Consider the following 20,121-nt stretch of genomic DNA (forward strand, 5'->3'; position numbering starts at 1 on the left):
GGATGGCCCAAGTGCTCCTGCACCCACTTGGGAGACCTGGAGAAAGCTCCTGGCTCCTGGCTTTAGGTCAGCCCAGCGCCTGTGGTTGTGGCCATTTGTGGAATAAACCAGCAGGTGGAAGACCTCCCTCTTTGTCTCTCCCTGTCTGTGTCTATAACTCTGCCTCTCAAATGAATAAATACATCTTTAAAAAATAAATAAAGGATATCTTCCTTAAGGTTCATTGTACCACACTGGCTACCTCCTCTTCTCATGTAAATGTTTTATGCAAACAAAGTCAGGCTTGATTTAAATATGAAAAACCCACCTCCCACCATCCCCACATCACATCACCCAGTAGCCTAAGTGGCTTCTTGGTGGCTAGCTTCTCAGGTTACTGTAAACTTTGGCATGCTCTAGTCTCAAATAGAAGGTTGAAAAGCCCCTGTGTTTGCATTGAAGTTAGACTGTTTGTTTGACCTGTGATCTGTCAGAGACTTAACCATGGTTCTGGGAGCATCAGGAGACAGAGAAGGCCACCTAGTATTTGAAATGTTAATTAAAGTAGCCACAAAGAAAATTAACTTCCCCAAGTAAATCTTAAAAATAAAAATGCCAGCCAGTGCCGTGGCTCACTAGGCTAATCCTCCGCCTGCGGCGCCAGCACACGGGGTTCTAGTCCCAGTCGGGGCGCCGGTTCTGTCCTGGTTGCCCCTCTTCCAGTCCGGCTCTCTGCTGTGGCCCGGGAGTGCAGTGGAGGATGGCCCAGGTGCTTGGGCCCTGCACCCCAAGGGAGACCAGGAGAAGCACCTGGCTCCTGGCTTCAGACCAACGCGGTGCACCGGCCGCGGCAGCCATTGGAGGGTGAACCAATGGCAAAGGAAGACCTTTCTCTCTGTCTCTCTCTCTCTCTCACTGTCCACTCTGCCTGTCAAAAAAAAAAAAAAAAAAAAAGCCAAAATCTGATTTTTCTTTTCTAGCATCATTACTTTCTAAAGTAAGATGATGACTTAAAAAAGTTATTTGAGGGGCAGGCATTATGGCGCAGCAGGTTAAGCAGTTGCTTGAGATGCCCACATCCCATATCAGAGTCCCTGGTGCTCTGATTCCAATCCAGCTTCCTGCTAATGTGCCTGAGAAGCAGTGAATGATAGTCCAAGTACTTGAATTCCTGCCACCCACATAGGAGACCCAATGGAGTTCCTGTCTCCTGGCTAAGCCTGGCCCTGCCTCAACTTTTAGGCAAGTTAGGGAATAAACAGTGGATAGAAGATTCTCCCTCTGCCTCTCCCGCTCACTCTCTCGCTTTCTCGCTCTCTCGCTCTCCCTCTCCTTGTCACTCTACTTTTCTGCTTTTCAAATAAATAAATCTTTTTAAAAATAATTTGGTTGAAAAGGCCATCCTAGGGGAGTAATCCTAGGGAGGTAAAGTCCTCTCTTCCTCCTTACGGTAAGCCTGTTCTTCACACCACAGCAGAAGACATCATAATAGAGTATAGACTTCTGCTGCTTAGAAAGTCAGAGTCTATAACGTGACCCTCTGTGGTCAGCCTTGGCCTGGCTTCTTCCAGAATAGCTCTGCCGTCATCCTGCACCCAGCAACACCGTACTTTTTACCTCCTGAAGCCCCTAGGTCTTGTCTGCCCTCCAGTTAGCTTGCAGATTAAATCACTTTTTGTTGTTCTTCCTTGAATGGTTGCCCTAGAGATTATTACATTTATCCTTGACTAATCAAAGCTACTGTTACCCCTTAGCTGTGTAAAAGCAAGGACTTTAGAACACACACCCATCGTTTTCCCCATGCTGATTCACCCGCGTATGTTCTTATGAATATTTATTATAAATGGGTAAGGAATAATATTATTATTTCTTTATGCAGTATTTGTTTAGATTTATCTACAGTATTTATTTATTTGAAAGGCAGAGTGACAGAGAAAGAAGGAGAGACCGACAGAGATCTTCTCTGTGTTGGTTCACTCTCCAAATGCCCACAATAGCCGTGGGTAGGCCATGCTGCAAAACCTGGAGTCACAACTTCATCTGGGTCTCCCTTGTGGGTGGCAGGAACCCCCGTACTTGGACCATCAGCTGCTACATCCCAGGTGCTCTTGCAGGAATCGAGATCAGAATCTGAGGCAGGACTCAATCCCAGGATCTCTGATATATGGGTCGTGGGCATCCCAAGTAGTAACATAACCTACTACTTCGCCTGCCCTTTATCTACACTTTAAACATTGTTTGTGCTCTCTGTTCTTTAGGTATCTTTGTTTTTTATTTTTTTTTTAATTTTTTATTTATTCATTTATTTATTTTTTTGGACAGGCAGAGTTAGACAGTGAGAGAGAGAGAGACAGAGAGAAAGGCCTTCCTTTTTCTGTTGGTTCACCCCCCAAGTGGCCACTACGGCTGGGCGTGTTGCGGCCGGTGCACTGTGCTGATCGGAAGCCAGGAGCCAGGTGCTTCCTCCTGGTCTCCCATGTGGGTGCAGGGCCCAAGCACTTGGGCCATCCTCCACTGCACTCTTGGGCCACAGCAGAGAGCTGGCCTGGAAGATGAGCAACCGGGACAGAACCGGCGCCCCAACTGGGACTAGAACCCAGGGTGCCTGCGCCACAGGCGGAGATTAGCCTAGTGAGCCGCGGCGCCGGCCTTTAGGTATCTTTGGTATTCCATTGAGGATTATTTTCCTTCTGCCCCAAGAACATCCTTTAAAAATTTCTTTTAGAGGATCTGCTGACAGCAGACTCTATTTTCTGTCATTCTGAAAATGTATATTCTGGTTGGGTCTAGAATCCTAGATTTGCATTTGTTTTCTTCCAACGTAATAAAGAAATTCCCTCTTTAAATTGCATTGGTAAAAAGCTGTGAATTTGTTGCCATCCCCACCTGCTCGCCCTCACCTCCCTCTGACTGTTCCCACTCTACCCCTTGGGTTTTATGCTGTGTTGTGTCTGGACGTGCACTTCCTTTTATTTCTGCTGCTGGGGACTCCTTGGGCTTCATAAATATATGAAGGGTTGACCATTCCCTCAGTTCTGGAAAATTTCTCAGCCTTTTTTTTCCTTTAATTTTTTCCCCCTCATTATCTTTACTCCTCTTGGACTCCATTAGGTCAGAGCTCATGGTATTTTCTGTCTCTTGCTTTCTCATTTGTATTTTTTCTTTGTTTCAATATGCTAATCCATTTTGTCAAATTTTCCATTCCCTGTTAGTTTAGTTTCCAAGTTTAGCTTTTATATTCTTGAATATTTGGAAATAGAGTTGTTTTATTATTTGATCCAGTCACCCTGAGTATCTGTAGTCCCTGTGGATTTGATTCCATTGTCTGGTTTTTACCCATATTGTCTTTTCATGCACCTTGTTACCTTTGGTTGAAAATAGGACTTGAAACTGATATGGGTGGTAAATTAAAGTCCCATATCAATTTCAGGCCAGTTCAGTTCTCTGAGAGTTTATTGACTTCCTGCTGAGTTCTGGAAGTAGTCTGTGCATCAGGGGACACACTGCCCAGACATGAAGAATGGAAAGCACACAGAAGTCACAGAAGAATGGACTTTGCTCAACTCCTACACCATCTCTTGTTAACTAGGTGACACTGCAAGTTGTTTAATTGTTCTGTGGTATCATGAATAATTAAGAGGTTATTTTCAGTCTAGTTGATTAGGGTTGGACTGTTAGCTCCTTTGTCTTTCTAGTTTTTCATGTAGAAAATGAGCATAGTGATACCTAAGACTGTTATCAGGAAACCCTTAATACAGCACCTGGCTCATGGTGTGGTTGAATGATTGCTACTTCAGTTACTGTTATGTTTCTTATTTATAAAAATAGCTGATTTTGTTAGTGCTTAATATGCAGCAGATACTGTCAAGTATATTTTTTAATCCACACAATAACTCTGTAAATTAGGTTCTTTTGAAATCTGTGTTTCATGGGTGAGAAAACTGACATATTTAGGGATTAAGTAACGTGTCCAAGATGAGATAGCCAGAAAGTAGTAGAAATGAGATTTAAGTCCAGGCGTCTGACTTCAGACCATATACTCCCTTCCTCCTTTGCTTTTGTTTTAAACTGGGAAATTATCAAATTCACAAAAAAGGATAATAATAAAAACAATACAAAAAGACCCATAAATTTGCAAATTGACCATTTTCTCTGATTTGCTTGCTTGCTTGCTTTTCCCTCCTGCTACAAGTGCACACACACACACACACACACACACTTTCTTCCCTGAGCCAGTTGAGGAAATGTTACACACGCCACAGTCCTTCACCCCTAACACCAGGGTGAATTTCTTAAGAATCAGAATATTTTCTTATCCAACCACAATATAGTTAGCGACTTCAGGACCTTAAACTGCCCTCCTCGTTCAGATCTATAATGGCCCTTAGAGTTTCCCTCCTCCAGCACAGGATCTGTTCTTCAGGGATCAGTGAACTTTTTCTATAGAAGCCTGGTCACACCTGAGACTCTGCAAGCCACAGTCCTTGTCAGATAGTCTGCTTTGCTTTGCTTGTTGGACGACCCTGTAAAAGACTCTGGGCTGAATTTGGCCAGCTTCGGCCTACCAGCTAGAGTTAGCCAACCCCTCTCCTGGGTCGCATGATGCCCTGTGTTTTCTCAGGGTTCCTGACTCACCGTTACTGTAGATCATTTCTGCAGCCTTTCTTTGTTATGGGACTGATATTTTTAAAGAATAGGGTCTCCCTTTGTCTTTCTTCCAATAGCCTGATTCCTTATCTCATATTAGCCTGGTCTTTCCTAGTGGTTAAACTGCAGGTATGTCCTTCTCAGAGTGTCACATCTGGAGGTGTGTGGTGACAATCTCTCCCCTCAGGGTGTCAGCCAATCCATGTGTTACCCAGTTTTTCTACTCTTCTTTGCAACTACTAGGTTATATATGAAAAGCTACTGTAAGACAATACAGATACCCTGCTTCTTGCATAGATTTAACATGTGTTGATGGTTCTCACCTGATCACATTTTTGATGGATTATGACATGCTGATTTTTTTTTCCTCTTTACCACTTCTCATTTACCCTTTGTATTTTACTAGAAACAAAAGCCCTTCCCCCTTTGTGTGGGGAGCAACCCGGACTAGACTGAGTTACTGGAATTAAGACTTATTCTATGCATCTGCTCTCCCACAATATGGCGCTGGGAGAGGAGAAAACAGCTTCTACACAGCTGCCTCCAGTTCAACCAATAAACTGTAGGACCTGCTCCTGATTGGAGGAGAGCAGCGTACTCGGCGTGTGGGCAGCCGAGTTGGGATTGGCGGAGGAGGACTATAAAGGAGGAGAGAGACGGCATGCACCAGGAACATCTAAGGGGAACATCTGAGGGAACACCTGTGCAGCCCCCGAGAGAGCCGGCCGGCGGTGTGCCGCTCCCCCGCGGAAGTGGGGAATGTGGCAGGGGGAACCGCCCTTCCACGGAGGTGGAAGGGACGGTAGCCAACCCGGGAAGGACCAGCAGCCAACCCGGGAAGAACCAGCAGCAAACCCGGGGAGGGCCGAGCAGACGAAAGAACAGCGCAGGGTCCTGTGTCGTTCCTCCACGAAGAGGGGGAGCGACACTTTGCTCTCACGTATATGTTTGTTTATTTTCAGGATGGACTCACAAATTCTCATGTTTTTACTGCTTTCTAATTCATTATTGTATTTAGTTATTTTAAACCTCTATGAGTCCTGTACTGCCTATTTCTCCTCTCTCTCTCTCTCTCTCTCTCTCTCTCTCTCTCCATTTCTATAATTAAACCTCTCTAAAACTCATTCAAAAGTATTTAGAAGGGAGTTTAAAATAAAATAGGCATTTAATAAATAATTGTTAACCTCCCCTTCCTTTTTTTCTTTATTGTCCTGCCCCTGTCCACAAGGCGCCTCAGCTGAGGAGCAGGAAAATTAATAACTGACATTCAGTGGGTAAATGCAGTGACAAACAGGTCCAAAGTCCAAGCCAAGACAGGAGAGAAGCTGAGCTAGACCTTTAGCATTTCCTATAATGTTTACCAAATACCCATGTGAGTCTGGCACTGTGCTGGATACTGATCATCCAGTGAGTAAAAAGGGTCCCTGCCTTTGAAGATGGCGGAAAAGACAAATATCCAAACAAAGATTGCCCGGCAGAGGCATCCTAGCTGTGATGGGAGAATGGGGTAGAGCACTGTGTGTGTTCCCGGGAGAGGCCTCACAGAGGAGCTGCTTTTTTTTTTATTTTTTTTTTTTATTTTATTTTTTTTTACAGGCAGAGTGGACAGTGAGAGAGAGAGACAGAGAGAAAGGTCTTCCTTTGCCGTTGGTTCACCCTCCAATGGTCGCCGCGGCTGGCGCACCGTGCTGATCCAATGGCAAGAGCCAGGTGCTTCTCCTGGTCTCCCATGGGGTGCAGGGCCCAAGCACTTGGGCCATCCTCCACTGCACTGCCGGGCCATAGCAGAGAGCTGGCCTGGAAGAGGGCAACCGGGACAGAATCCGGAGCCCCGACCTGGGGGGACTAGAACCCGGTGTGCCGGTGCCACAAGGCGGAGGATTAGCCTAGTGAGCCGCGGCGCCAGCTCCTGAATCATGGCCACAGGAGGAAGAACGGAACATCTGAGCAGATAAATAGTGCAAGCAAGAGTCCCTGGAGAATCCCAGGGCCATGGCACATGCGGGATCCCGCAGCACGTGTGGTGGTAGGCAGAAGGGTTTCAGGGGAAGGAGGTCGACCAGGTGGAGGAAAGGTCTGAGCTGGTATTGAGTGGCTCTTTTTCCTGTAGGGCATGAGAAGGTACTGAGGGGTTTTGGTAGGAAAATGGCACAGTTAGATTTAAGTTTTGTAAACATTTGCCCAGCAGTGTTCTAGGGATGGATTGCAAAGCTGTCAGAGAAAAGGCAGTGAAAAGCTGTGCGATAGTCCAGTGTAAGGGTGAAATGATGAGGTCTGGGATGGAGGTTGCGAGGAGGCGGGGTGGAGAGTGGCAGACGTGGCAAAGATGTAAAGAGCGTTGTTAATGAGTGGCAGGGTCAGGCCGGCTGCCTGCCACTGAACTTGGGTAAATGGGTAGTTGTGATGGTATCTTTCACTGAGGTAATATTATATGCATATTCATTTTATCTGTTTGGGGACATATGGATAGAGGCCAGATAAGTTGACTCCACAGTATCCGGGAGAAAGTCCAGTAAGGCTGTAAAAACCAGGTTAAGCAAGGTGGTACATAGAATGCACAAAGTGAGAAGGATGTTTAAGGTAATGACGCCAACATGGAAGTTGATCCCTTACCCACCAAGCATACCCAAATAGAGACGCTCCCAGGCATTCTTGTTCATGGTATCCTAGTGCCTCAGAGGGTTTTTTTCCATAAGATCTGTAGGTCAAAAGATAGACGGAAGAGTTCCATCTGTTAGGACATAGCCAAGAGAAATGTAACAGCCTAGTGTTGAAACTGAACTGTCCCCAGCCGGCAGTTCCTGTGGTGTCCGGCAAATGTCCACGTGTTTGGGACTCATGGCTGCAAAGAAGCAGTGCAGAGACCCATCCAAAGTGAAATAGAAATGTCATGTGGATAGTTCCAATTATGTGTTTTCTGGCACTCTCCTGTTGTTCTTATCAAAGGATGAACATTTCCTCATTTGTCCAGCCACGTCATACTCTCTGTTCTTGTACTGCTAATGAAAGAAATGAAAATGCAGTCCACCTCCTTATAAAGTAATCACTTCTCACACCTGGACGTTGGCTCTTTCCTTGGGCTCACAGGCTGGGTGAGGTCACCTGAAACTGGAGAGGTCAGATTCCTCAAACAGCTGTTTATCATACTGGGTTTTCTCGGGAGACTGCTCAACTTCTGCTTGCAATCCCAGGGCTTCTGAGAAAGATTGCAAACAATGCGAATGTGCAAAAATGCTTTCCTGTTGCTATGCCAAGGCAGTCCTAAGAGAAACGTGAATGCCAACTCCCATAATTATAGCTTTATTATAATTGTTCATTATAAATCGTTATTTTATTTATAATAATTACAGATTCATATGAAGCTGCAAAACTGCAGAGAAAGAGTTCATGTACTCCTTACCAAGTTCCCTCGGTGATACCGTCTTAGATGAGCGCAGTACATTATCAAAACCAGGAAACAGATATGGGTACAATCCCAAGACCTCATTCAAATTTCATGAATTTCAAATGCACCTGTGTTTGTGTGTGTGACAGTGTGAGCTTTCATGCCATTTCATATAAACACCACCACAATCAAGGTGCACAACCATTCTGTATCACCATAAAGATCTTTCTCCTGCTGCTCCCTGGGGGTCCAGCCTAGCTGCACCCCAGTTGTCCGTAGCTGCTGACAACCACCAGTCTGTTCTCCATCTCTGTGATTCTGTCTTCTGTGAATGGTATATAAGCAGGCTCATAAAGAATGTGACTTTTGCACCTTCAACTTTCAGCTCTCTGCTGAGCTGCCCGCCTGGCCTGCCGGGTGTATGCTCTCCATGTAACCATTATAAACCTTGCTTTCCACAGCCTGAGTGACTGGGCCCTCTCTCAGATTCTGTCCCTTCCATTCTGATGGATGCCCTATCCCAATAAACCTTGCTACCTTGCCCACCACTGGGAAAGAAAAAAAAAAGGAATGTGACTTTTGATATGGGCTTTCACTCAGTATGATGTGCTTGAGATTCATTCAACTTGTTGAATGTGTCACTTTGTTCCTTTTCATTCCATGATATGGACGGACCACAGTTTGCTTAACCATTTAGCTACTGAAGGATATTTTAGTTTTTCCCTGGTTTTGGCTATTACAAATACACATGCTTTGAGCATTTATGTACAGACTTTGTATGAACATAAATTTTCTTTTCTCAGGGATGTATTGCCAGTAGAATTGCTAGGTTATATGCTTATCTCTCTCTCTCTCTCTTTTTTTTTTTTTTAAGAATTTTATTTATTTTACTTGAGAGTCAGAGTTATACAGAGAGAGGAGAGGCGGAGAGAAAGAGAGAGAGAGATTTTCCATCTGCTGGTTCATTCCCCAAATGGCCGCAACGGTCGGAGCTGGGCAGATCCGAAGTCAAGAGCCAGGAGCTTCTTCCGGGTCTCCCACATGGGTGCAGTTGCCCAAGGACTTGAGCCATCTTTTACCGCTTTCCTAGGCCATAGCAGAGAGCTAGATTGGAAGAGGAGCAGCCAGGACTAGAACCAGCACCCATATGGGATACTGGCACTTCAGGCCAGGGCATTAACCCGCTGCGCCACAGTGCCGACCCTGTTCATATCTCTTTCTTTTGCATTCTTTAAAAAAACTACTAAATTATTTTTAAGATTTCTTTATTTATTTGAAAGGCAGAGTTACAGAGAGAGAGGTAGAGACAGAGATCTTCCATCTACTGCCTCACTCCCCAAATGGCCACAATAGCCAGAGCTGGGCCAGTCTGGAGCCAAGAGCTTCCTGGTGTCTCCAACATAGGTGCAGAGGACCAAGTGGTTGGGCCATGTTCTGCTGCTTTCCCAGGCCCGTTAGCAGAGAGCTGGATTGGAAGTGAAGCAGCTGGAACTCAGACCTGCACCCATATGGGACGCCAGTGCGGCAGGCAGCAGATTTACCCACTACGCCATAGCACCAGCCCCACTAAACTGTTTTTTAATATGACTATACCGGCCGGTGCCACGGCTCAATAGGCTAATCCTCCGCCTGCATTGCCGGCACACTGGGTTCTAGTCCCGGTCAGGGCGTCGGATTCTGTCCAGGTTGCCCCTCTTCCAGGCCAGCTCTCTGCTGTGGCCAGGGAGTGCAGTGGAGGATGGCCCAAGTGCTTGGGCCCTGCACCCCATGGGAGACCAGGAGAAGCACCTGGCTCCTGCCTTCAGATCAGCATGGTGCGCCGGCTGCGGCGGCCATTGGAGGGTGAACCAACGGCAAAGGAAGACCTTTGTCTCTCTCTGTCTCCTTCTCACTGTCCACTCTGCCTGTAAAAAAAAATAATAATAATAATAATATGACTATACCATTTTACTTTCCTACCAGCAATGTATGAAACGTTCATTCTAATAAGTTTGCAGTGATATCTCTTTGTGTCTTAATTTGCATTTTAAGAACATGGTTTGACGGGCATGGCTCAATAGGCTAATCCTCCACCTGCATTGCCGGCACCCTGGATTCTAGTCCCACTCGGGGTGCCGGATTCTGTCCCGGTTGCCCCTCTTCCGGGCCAGCTCTCTGCTGTGGCCCGGGAGTGCAGTGGAGGATGGCCCAAGTGCTTGGGCCCTGTACCCGCATGGGAGACCGGGAGAAGCACCTGGCTCCTGGCTTCAGATCAGCGCAGTGCGCCGGCCGCAGCGGCCATTGGAGGGTTAACCAACAGAAAAGGAAGACCTCTCTCTCTCTCTCTCTCTCACTCTCACTCTCACTGTCCACTCTGCCTGTCAAAAAAAAAAAAAAAAAAAAAAAAAAGAACATGGTTTGTCTCCATTTATTTATATCTTTGATTTCTTTAATCAGCATTTTATAGTTTTTAGCAAACAAGTCTTCACATGTTTTGTTGGCTATAATTTACACCAAAATTGAGCAATTATAAATAGCATTCTATTTTTAATTTCATTTTTCATGTGTTCATTGCTAGTGTACAGAAATACAGTTAGGTTTTGAACATTGCTCTTACAGCCTGTCACCGTACTGAACTCATTCACTGGGTCTCTTGGAATGTTCTGTATAGGCCACTATGTCATCGCAAGCAGGGACAGTTCTGTTTCTTCCTTTCTAATTGGTTTGCTTTTCATCTCCTTTTCTCACTTACTTATACTGATTACCACTTCCAGTCACTGCATAGGAATGGCAGCCAGGGATGTTTCCTCATCTCAGTGTGAAAAGATTTATTTTTTTCATTGTTTAGGCCGATGTTAGTCACAGGTTTTTTGTGAATGTTCTTCTCCAAGTTGAGGAAGTTTCCGTCTATTCCTGCTGTTTTGAGAGTTTTTGTTTATGAGTGACTGTGGAATTAAACCAAATGGTTTTTCTCAATTGACATGAGCAAGTGCTTTTTCTTCTTGTGAATAACTTATGTGATTTAAAAAATTTGAATATTAAACCATCTTTGCATCCATGGAATAAGCCATACTTGGTTACAGTGTATTTAATTCCTTTTTATATGCTGTTGATTTCTACTTGCTAGTGTTTAATAAAGGATTTTTGTCTTTATATTCGTGAAAAATACTGATCTATGGTTTTCTTTCTTGATGCTGTCTTTGCGTGGTTTGGTATCAGGGCAATATCGGCCTCCGAGACATAGGACTCGTTTTCTTCTCTCCATCTTGTGGAAGGGATTGTACAGAATTGGTGTTAGTTCTTTAACTAGCTCGTAGAATTCTCTGTTGAATGGCCTGATATTTGAGAGATATTTGGGAGGACTTCAAATACAAATTCAGTTGGCATTGTGGCACAGCACGTTAAGCTGCTGCCTGCAAGACCAGCCAGCACCCCATAGGGGCACGGGGTCATGTCCCGTCTGTTCCACTTATTTTTTACTATGGAAGAGTGTAGGTATAACTTTTAAGGAATTGGTTCTTTTCATCTAAATTTTCAAATTCCCGTGAGTAGATTGTTCAGAGTATTAAATTGTTCTTTTGGTGTCTGAGCAATACCCTATTTCCTTTTTGAGTTGAGTGACTGTCTTTTGTTTTTGTCTGTGTCAATCCTTCAGAGGTTTGCTGATCTTACTGATGTTTTCAGAGTCAGCTTTTCATTTCACTGATTTTTCTCTCTTTTTCTGATTTCACTATCATTGCTCTCTGTTCTTCTTGTCATTATATCCTCCTTTCTGTTTTCTTTGCTTTTTTCCTGATTGATTTAAAAACTAAAGAAAAAAGTGACAGAGATATGGAGAGAGAGAGAAAGAGGTCTTCTATCCACTGGTTCACTCTCCAGATGGCCACAGCAGCCAGGGCTGGACAAGGCCAAAGTCAGGAGCCGTGAACTCCATTCAGATCTCCCACAAGGGTGGCAAGGACCCAAGTGCTTAGGCCATCTTCTGCTGCCTTCCCAGGAAGCTGGACCAGAAGTGGACCAGCTAGCAGTCTGATATGGGTTGCAAGCAGCCACTTTCCCCCCTGCACCACAGCACTGGCCCCTCTTATTTCTTTTCTGATCAGTTTTCTTCACATATTTTGCAACTGTGTCATTTGGTGCATATACATTTAGGCTTTCTGTATCTTCTTGGTGATTGTGACCCTTTTTTCGTTAGGTAATGTACCTCCCTGTCCTTACTAATTGTCTTTGCCTTGAAGTCTGTTTTATCTGATGATAATGTTGCCAATTCTGCCTTTTTATTGATATTTGTATGGTATATCTTTTTCTATTCTTTGACTTACAGCATATCTATACCATTATATTTGAAGTATATTTCTCAGAGATGAGGTTTGTTAATCATGCTTTTTTAGTCTGTTCTGCCCTTCTATTTTAGAATTCCATTTTGATTTATCTGTAATGTTGTTGATTATAGACTTTATAGTGGTTGCTCTAGATACTACCTTATACGTGTTTAACATCATAGTCTACTGTTGTCAACATTTACCGGTGTCAATGAAACATGGACACTTTCCCTCGTTTTTTAAAAAGATTATTTTTTGTTTGACAAGAAAGAGCTCCCAGCCACTCGCATGCCTGCAGTGGCTGGGGCTGGGGCTGGGTCAAGGCCAAAACAGTTAAGGATCTGGAACTCAATCCAGGTCCCTCATGGTAGCAGGAACCCATCACTTGAGCCATCAGTGCTGCCTCCCGTAGTCTACATTATCAGGAAGCAGAAACGAGCCCGGTGTGGAACTTGGATACTCTGATGTGGGACACAGGTTTCTCAACCTCTAGGCCACATGTCCACCCCTGCTTTACCTCTTTTTTTTTTTTTTTTTTTAATTTAATTTAATTTTTTTTGACAGGCAGCATGGACAGTGAGAGAGAGAGACAGAGAGAAAGGTCTTCCTTTGCCGTTGGCTCACCCTCCAATGGCCGCTGTGGCTGGCGCACCACGCTGATCCGATGGCAGGAGCCAGGTACTTATCCTGGTCTCCCATGCAGGTGCAGGGCCCAAGCACTTGGGCCATCCTCCACTGCACTCCCGGGCCATAGCAGAGAGGTGGCCTGGAAGAGGGGCAACCGGGACAGAATCCGGTGCCCCGACCGGGACTAGAACCTGGTGTCCTGGCGCCGCAAGGCGGAGGATTAGCCTGTTGAGCCACGGCGCCAGCCAACTTTATTTCTTTTAAGTCTCTTTTTCTCCCCTCACTTACAGTGTCTTGAGTATTTCCTGCACACACAGTGAAAACCACATGGATTCTCTAGTAATTTTGTTTCAGCCATCCAGAATAGTTTAGAAAACTCAAGAGAAGAGAACTTTCTTGTTTGTTGCGTTTAGTCATATTTTACTTTATTATTGTTTCCTTCTTGGTATTCCAAGTTTCCTCTGGCATCTTCCCCATCTCTTTGAAGAACTTCCTTTAGCAATTCTTAAAGCCTGCATGATAGCAAAACAGTCCTGCTGACTGTCCTTCATCTGGCAACGTCTTGGTTTCCATTTCATTCCTGGAGGATATTTTTGCTAGATGAAGAGTTCTGGGTTAACAGTTCTTTTCTTCCAAGACTTCTTGCTGACTTCTTGGTGTCTGAATGATAACTATCATTTAATTGTTTTACTCAGATGGGTAAGGTGTTTCCCTGTCACAGCTTTCCGGTGTTTGTGTGTGTGTGTGTTGCTTTTTTCCTGTTCAGATCTTCAGTTTCGGAGGTTTGATTTCAGTGTATCTTGGCCGGGATTTCCTTGGCTTGGATGTCTTTGGATTTTTTTTTCCTTTGGCGATTTGCTCAGCTTCATGAATCTACAGGTTTATATCCTTGACTAATTTAGGAAATTTTCAGCCATTGTCTTTTTGAATACTGTCTTAAGCTGCATCTTCTTTCTCGTCCCCTTTTTGAAGGACACAAATATTAGATCTTTTGTTACAGCCCTACAAGTGCCTGAAGCTGTGGTTGTTTCTGTTCTTCTGACTTCAACTGTATTGATTCTGTGTTCTGTCCCATTCTGCTGTTGAGCCCATCCACTGGATTTTATTGTTTTAGTTACTATTTTTCTCAGTTTTCAAGTTCACATTTGATTAGTCTTCTTTGTTTCATACACTTGTTTTAAGTATATTTTAAATTTCTCATTGAAGTATGTTTATTATGGCTACTGTAAAACCTTTATCATATAATTCCAATATAGCATCATCTTGACATTGGTACATTTTGATTGCCTTTTTAAATTCGAGTTTGGATTTTACAGTTTTTTGGTATAAGTGATTTTTTTTGTCGGTTAAATCTTAGATATTTTGGCAATGATGTTACGGGACTCTGGATCTTACTGAATTTTCTATTTCAGCAAGGCCTCCTTTGACGTTGTGCCCATCGGGTTGGGATGACAGAGTGTCACCTTATCAGTTCCAGGTAGAGGCAGAAATCTCCATCGCCCTACTGTGGGGGTTGCCTTGTTACTTACAAGTGGGGGTGGGAATTCAGGTTCCCCCCTTAGGCTCCTCTGCTACTGTTCCAACTGGGAAGGGAAAGCCACCTCAATACTGCCCCTACATAAATTCCAGAGGGAATTTGTGGGATGGAGAGGGGAGCCTCATTCCCATTGGGAAGTGGTCAAAGCCCTGGCTCCACTGAACTTCCCCGACACCACTCTAGTGTGTACAGGGAGGCACCTTGTGAGTGCCGGTTCGGGGTAGCAGTGCGGCCTTCCTTTGTAGGCTCCGTGACACCTGACCCACAGGAAGAAGGGAGGGGTGGGGGAGGAGCAGATTCCCCACTTCACCTTCTCTGACACCTTTGCATGGAGAGTGGGACTGAAGCCAGTTTTCCTCAAGGCCTGGGGTGATTATTGTTTCTAAAAGCTCTCTGCTCCCTGTCTTGCCAAGCTTTTCCTTTTTTTTTTTTTTTTTTTTTTTTTTGGTCCTTTGCTGTTAAAGAGAGCAGTTTTTTACCTGGGGCAGCTATTTTTTCTTCTTTTCTTACTTTTTGGTCTACAGCCATTAGTGTTTCTGGATTGCAGCCTTCTCCAGTCAAGGATATATGCACCAAAAATGAAACCCAGAGACCTCACACTATATAGTTCCTGAGCCTGAAGTCCCTTGGCAGTCTGCCCTCTCACTCTACCTTTTAGAGTTTTTCTATGTTTGTCTTAAATATAGCAGTCAGGGATGGATGTTTGGCACTGATATGGGACGAGGACATCCCAGGCAGCGTCTCAACCACTGCCCCACATGGCTGCTCCAAATTTAAATAAATAGGCTGTTATCTTACAGGTAAATGCCCTTTTAAGGGTACTCGTGTTTAAAAGCAGGGATATAACCAACATACAAACAAGGGAAGGATAAATAGAGTAAAAAACAGAACAAACCCTAAAGACTAGAGGAACCCACAGAACCCATCACTGAGTCTATAAATAACCAAGAATGGGTGGCATCTATTCAATACAACACCGATTGAAAGTTTGATGTTTCCCTGCCATACTGTGGAAGCACAGGGCATCTCACCCAAACACTTTATGAGATTTATAATGTTCTGCTCAGGTCCTTTTCAAGTTTATTTTGTGCCCAATCCCTAGGCCCTTGCAAGATGCTACACCTTACTTCCTTTTGATGTGCACTTTCCCAGAATATTTTCTTCTGCCAGAAATGCCCTCCTTTCCCTTACCCCACCCCAGTTTACTTGTTGTACATCTGCTCTTGACAACTGCAAGACAAGCATCTCCCTCCCTGGGACCACCTGTAAAATCCACCTGCACACCTGGAATCATAGTCCGGTCTCTAAGCAGCTACTTGGTACTTGGTTCGTATCAGATTCTCAGTGTGTTCAGAAGTTCACAGCCTGTTCACCCTCATGTACTTTTCTTTCTCATTCTCTTACCTTTGACAATCAGAAAAGTCATTTCCTCTTCCTTGCTGGCTTTGGTGCCTAATTTACGTTCTTCCTTATCACTGATTTTATTCAATAAATATGCTTATGCTGGATTTCCTGTTTCGTATATCACCAGTGACTTGCTAGTTGTGAGGACCAGAGACCTTTTCTCATTAGCCATTGTGTTTTCCTACAGCAACAAACCAGTGCAGCCCACACCGGGTGCCTGTAGAAATTCACTGCTGCTCACTGTGCTTGTCTGATTCCAGCAAAGTTGACCAGCAGAAACAAGAACAGTCATAACGTCGAATATTAAAAAATCCCCTCATGTGGTATTCATTTCTTTACCCATTCCAAATTGTAAATACTCTGATCCAGGATTGTGTGTGTGTGTGTGTGTGTGTGTATGTATGAATTTCTAAAATAAAAAGATAAATTCTATTAGGATTTCAAGAATTGGTTGGATGTTTACATTTAGATGACCTTTAAAGATCTGCATTAAGTTTATATGATTTTCACACCATTAAATGGCCTCTTGCAGACTCTGCCTCTTAAGACACAGAAATACTCCATGGTCATTTGCAGCACAATGATTTTTGTCTTTGCCATATGCTATACCACATGCAAATAATCCCTTAATTATTATAATAGTGTATTTTTTTTAAAAAAAGATTTATTTATTTATTTATTTGAAAGTCAGAGTTACACAGAGCAGAGGCAGAGAGAGATCCTCCATCTGCTGGTTCACTCCCCAGTTGCCGGCAATGGCCGGAGCAGAGCCCCTCCGAAGCCAGGAGCCAGGAGCTTCCTCCAGATCTTCCCACACGTGCAGGGACACAAGGAGTTTGGCCATCTCTTACTGCTTTCTCGGGCCATAGCAGAGAGCTGGATCAGAAGTGGAGCAGCCAGGACTTGAACCGGCACCCATATAGGATGCTGGCACTGCAGATGGTAGCTTTACCCGCCATGCCACAATGCTGGCCCCATATATATTCTTTTTTAAAAAAATGTATGTATGTATTTGAAAGGCAGAGTGGTTGGAGTGGGGGAGGGAGATAGAGATCTATCCGTCTATCTTCCATCCACTGGTTCACTCCCTAAGTGGCCACAACAGCCCAGGTTGATCCAGGCCCAAACCAGGATACCAGAGCACAATCTGGATCCCCTCCGTGGATGAGGGACCTAATATTTGGGCCGTCTTCTGCTGCCTTCCCAGGCCATAGCAGAGAGCTGGATTGGATGTGAAGCAGCCAGGACTCCAGCTGGTGCTCGGGTATGGAATGCCAGCGTTACAGGTGATGGCTAAGGTCACTGCACCACAATGTCAGCCCCCGTAGTAGAATGTTCTTGGCAGTTGTTATGTGTTTTATTATCTCTTGAATGGCTTAGTCAATGTGGATGTGGTTTTAGACTCTAGATAAAGGAGTTTCTGCCACTGCTCAGAGACCGGCTCCTTAGTGGATAGGAGAGTAGAGGAAGTAGAAAGCTCGGTGGTACCTCTGACACTGAACAAAAGCAAGACCCATTAGGCTCACACAGAGATAAATAAACCAGTGTATTCTGGTTCCAAGATTGAGCTACAAGGGGGAGGAGATGGCCACAGTTACAGTAGGGGGTGGATGTAAGTGCTGTGCATGGGGCAGCTGGGGCAAGGGGTACAGTCAGCTTCCTGCTTCTGGATTTTCAGCCCAAGAGCTTCAGTTTGACTTCTTCATCACTTCCATCACTCTGGAAAGTGGTTACATCATCATGAATTCAGGCCAGCGCCGCAGCTCACTAGGCTAATCCTCCGCCTTGCAGCGCCGGTACACCGGGTTCTAGTCCTAGTCGGGGCGCCGGATTCTGTCCCGGTTGCCCCTCTTCCAGGCCAGCTCTCTGCTGTGGCCCGGGAGTGCAGTGGAGGATGCCCAAGTGCTTGGGCCCTGCACCCCATGGGAGACCAGGAGAAGCACCTGGCTCCTGCCATCGGATCAGTGCGGTGCGCTGGCCGCGGCAGCCATTGGAGGGTGAACCAATGGCAAAGGAAGACCTTTCTCTCTGTCTCTCTCTCTCACTGCCCACTCTGCTTGTCAAAAAATTAAAAAAAAAAAATGAATTCAGTAAACTTGGATCATCTCTGTTCAGAAACATCGAAGTCCACTGCTCTGCTATGACCCAGTATCTTTCCAATTTCTTCATGTAGGCATCAATTGCTGTAAACTTCTCTCAACACGGCTTTTGCTGTATCCCATAAGATTTGATATGATGTATTGTCATCTTCATTCTTTTCCGGAAATTGTTTGGTTTCTCTTTTGATTTCTTCTGTGACCCGCTGTTCACTCAGGAGCATGTTGTTTAGTCTCCATGTGTTTGCATATGTTCTAGAGATCTTGAGTTGTTGATTTCCAGTTTCATTCCATTGTGGTCAGAGAAGATGAATGGTAGGATTTCGATTTTTTTGAATTTGTTGAGACTTGCTTTATGGCCTAGTATATGGTCTATCCTAGACAGAGTTCCAAGCACTGATGAGAAAAATGTGTATTCTATAACTGTAGGGTGAAAAGTTCAGTCGATATCAGTTAGGTACTTTTGGTCTGTAGTGTTGATTAGCTCTGTTGTTTCTCCGTTGATTTTCTGTGTGGTTGATCTGTCCATCGATGAAAATTGTGTGTTGAAGTCCCCCGTTACTATTGTATTGGAGTCTATGTCTCCCTTTAGATCCATTAACATTTATTTTAAATAGCCAGGTGCCCTGTAACTGGGCGTGTATACATTCATTATAGTCACATCTTCCTGTTGAATTGATCCCTTAATCATTACATTGTACCCTTCTTTGTCTCTTTTAACAGTTTCGTGTTAAAGTCTGTTTCATCTGATATTAGGATGGCAACACCTGCCCTTTTTTGCTTTGCATTAGCATGAAGTATCTTTTTCTGTCCTTTCACTTTTAGTTTGTGTATCTTTGTTGGTGAGATGTGTTTCTTGTAGGCAGCAATTTTTTTAATCCCTTCAGTCAGTTTGTATCTTTAACTGGGGAGTTGAGGCTATTACATTCAAGGTGACTATTGATAAGTAATGACTTGGCCATGCCATTTTTGCATAAATATGTCTATTGTTTTATTTGGATCTCTTTTGTACTTTTACTGGGAAATTTTCTGCCTTCACATTCTTTCATAATGATGGCTATCTTTCTGTGTGTATCCCATCTTTAAGCATCTTTTTTAAGGCTGGACAAGTGGCGACAAATTCTTTCAATTTCTGTTATGGAAGGTCTTTTTTTTAACAGAAAACTTTTATAATAAAAAGAAATTCAGAAGGTACAGTTTTGGATTATAGGAGTTCTTCCCCCCATAACCACCCTCCCACCCACAAACCATCCCATCTCCTACTCCTTCTCCCATCCCATTTTTCATTAGGATTCAATTTTAATTATCTTTATATGCAGAAGATCAACTCTGTACTAAGTAAAGATTTCAACAGTTTGCACCACACAGGCACACAAAGTATAAAGTACTGTTTGAAGACTAGTTTTACCGTTAATTCTCGTAGTACAACACATTAAAGACAGAGGTCCTGCATAGGGAGCAAGTGCACAGTGACTCCTGTTGTTGATTTAACAATTGACACTCTTATTTCTAATATTTCATTCTGATTTCTCTTTAAAATTTTCATGGAAAAAACTCATTGATATCATGTATGGTTTTTTTTTTTAAGTTTTTGGATTTTCTTATGATGCTTTTGAGTAATCCTATGATCAATTTTTTGAATTCCATTTTCAGCATTTCATCAGTCTCTTAATCTTACATTCTAATATTAAAATGTTGCTGTGTTCCTTTCATGGGTCATGAGGTCTCCCTTATTCTTGTTTCTTGAATTTTTACATTTATTTTTAGGCATTTGTGGAGTTAATTGTTTTTTGTTTTTTTTTTTTTTTTCCATCTGATGACTTTTCCCTTTGACCTATGGCTAATGGAATGTCTGCACTTTCAGTGAATACCAAGAGGTGTGTGGTGGGTGTGGCCAGGGAGCTCTGGTCAGTGAGTTTCCAGGGTAACACCCAAGTTGGGCGTGTTCAGTCTCTTGCTAACAGAAAAAGATGTTCCCCCAGCCAGCTATGCCTGGGCTTCTTGATGCTGGGAGGCTGGGGGCACCTCACAGTCCTACATGGGTGCCCAGCCACCTCCTAACAGGGCTCCAAGTCAGTGAGCACTGCAGATTTTCCCTCCGCTAGAATCTCTGGCCACACACACACACACACACAGGAGCCACTG

The 20,121-nt window shown here is 44.1% G+C and overlaps 1 protein-coding gene across 6 annotated transcripts in view; it reads left to right on the forward strand.

Moving 5' to 3' along the window:
• The window catches only part of LOC100354908 (S-adenosyl-L-methionine-dependent tRNA 4-demethylwyosine synthase TYW1), a 221,291-nt gene that overhangs the window by 181,783 nt on the left and 19,387 nt on the right, over positions 1-20,121 (forward strand). The window lies entirely within an intron of this gene.

Source organism: Oryctolagus cuniculus, chromosome 19 (genome assembly GCF_051225735.1).
Source record: "Oryctolagus cuniculus isolate XC-2025 breed Fujian yellow rabbit chromosome 19, ASM5122573v1, whole genome shotgun sequence".
NCBI lineage: Eukaryota > Metazoa > Chordata > Mammalia > Lagomorpha > Leporidae > Oryctolagus > Oryctolagus cuniculus.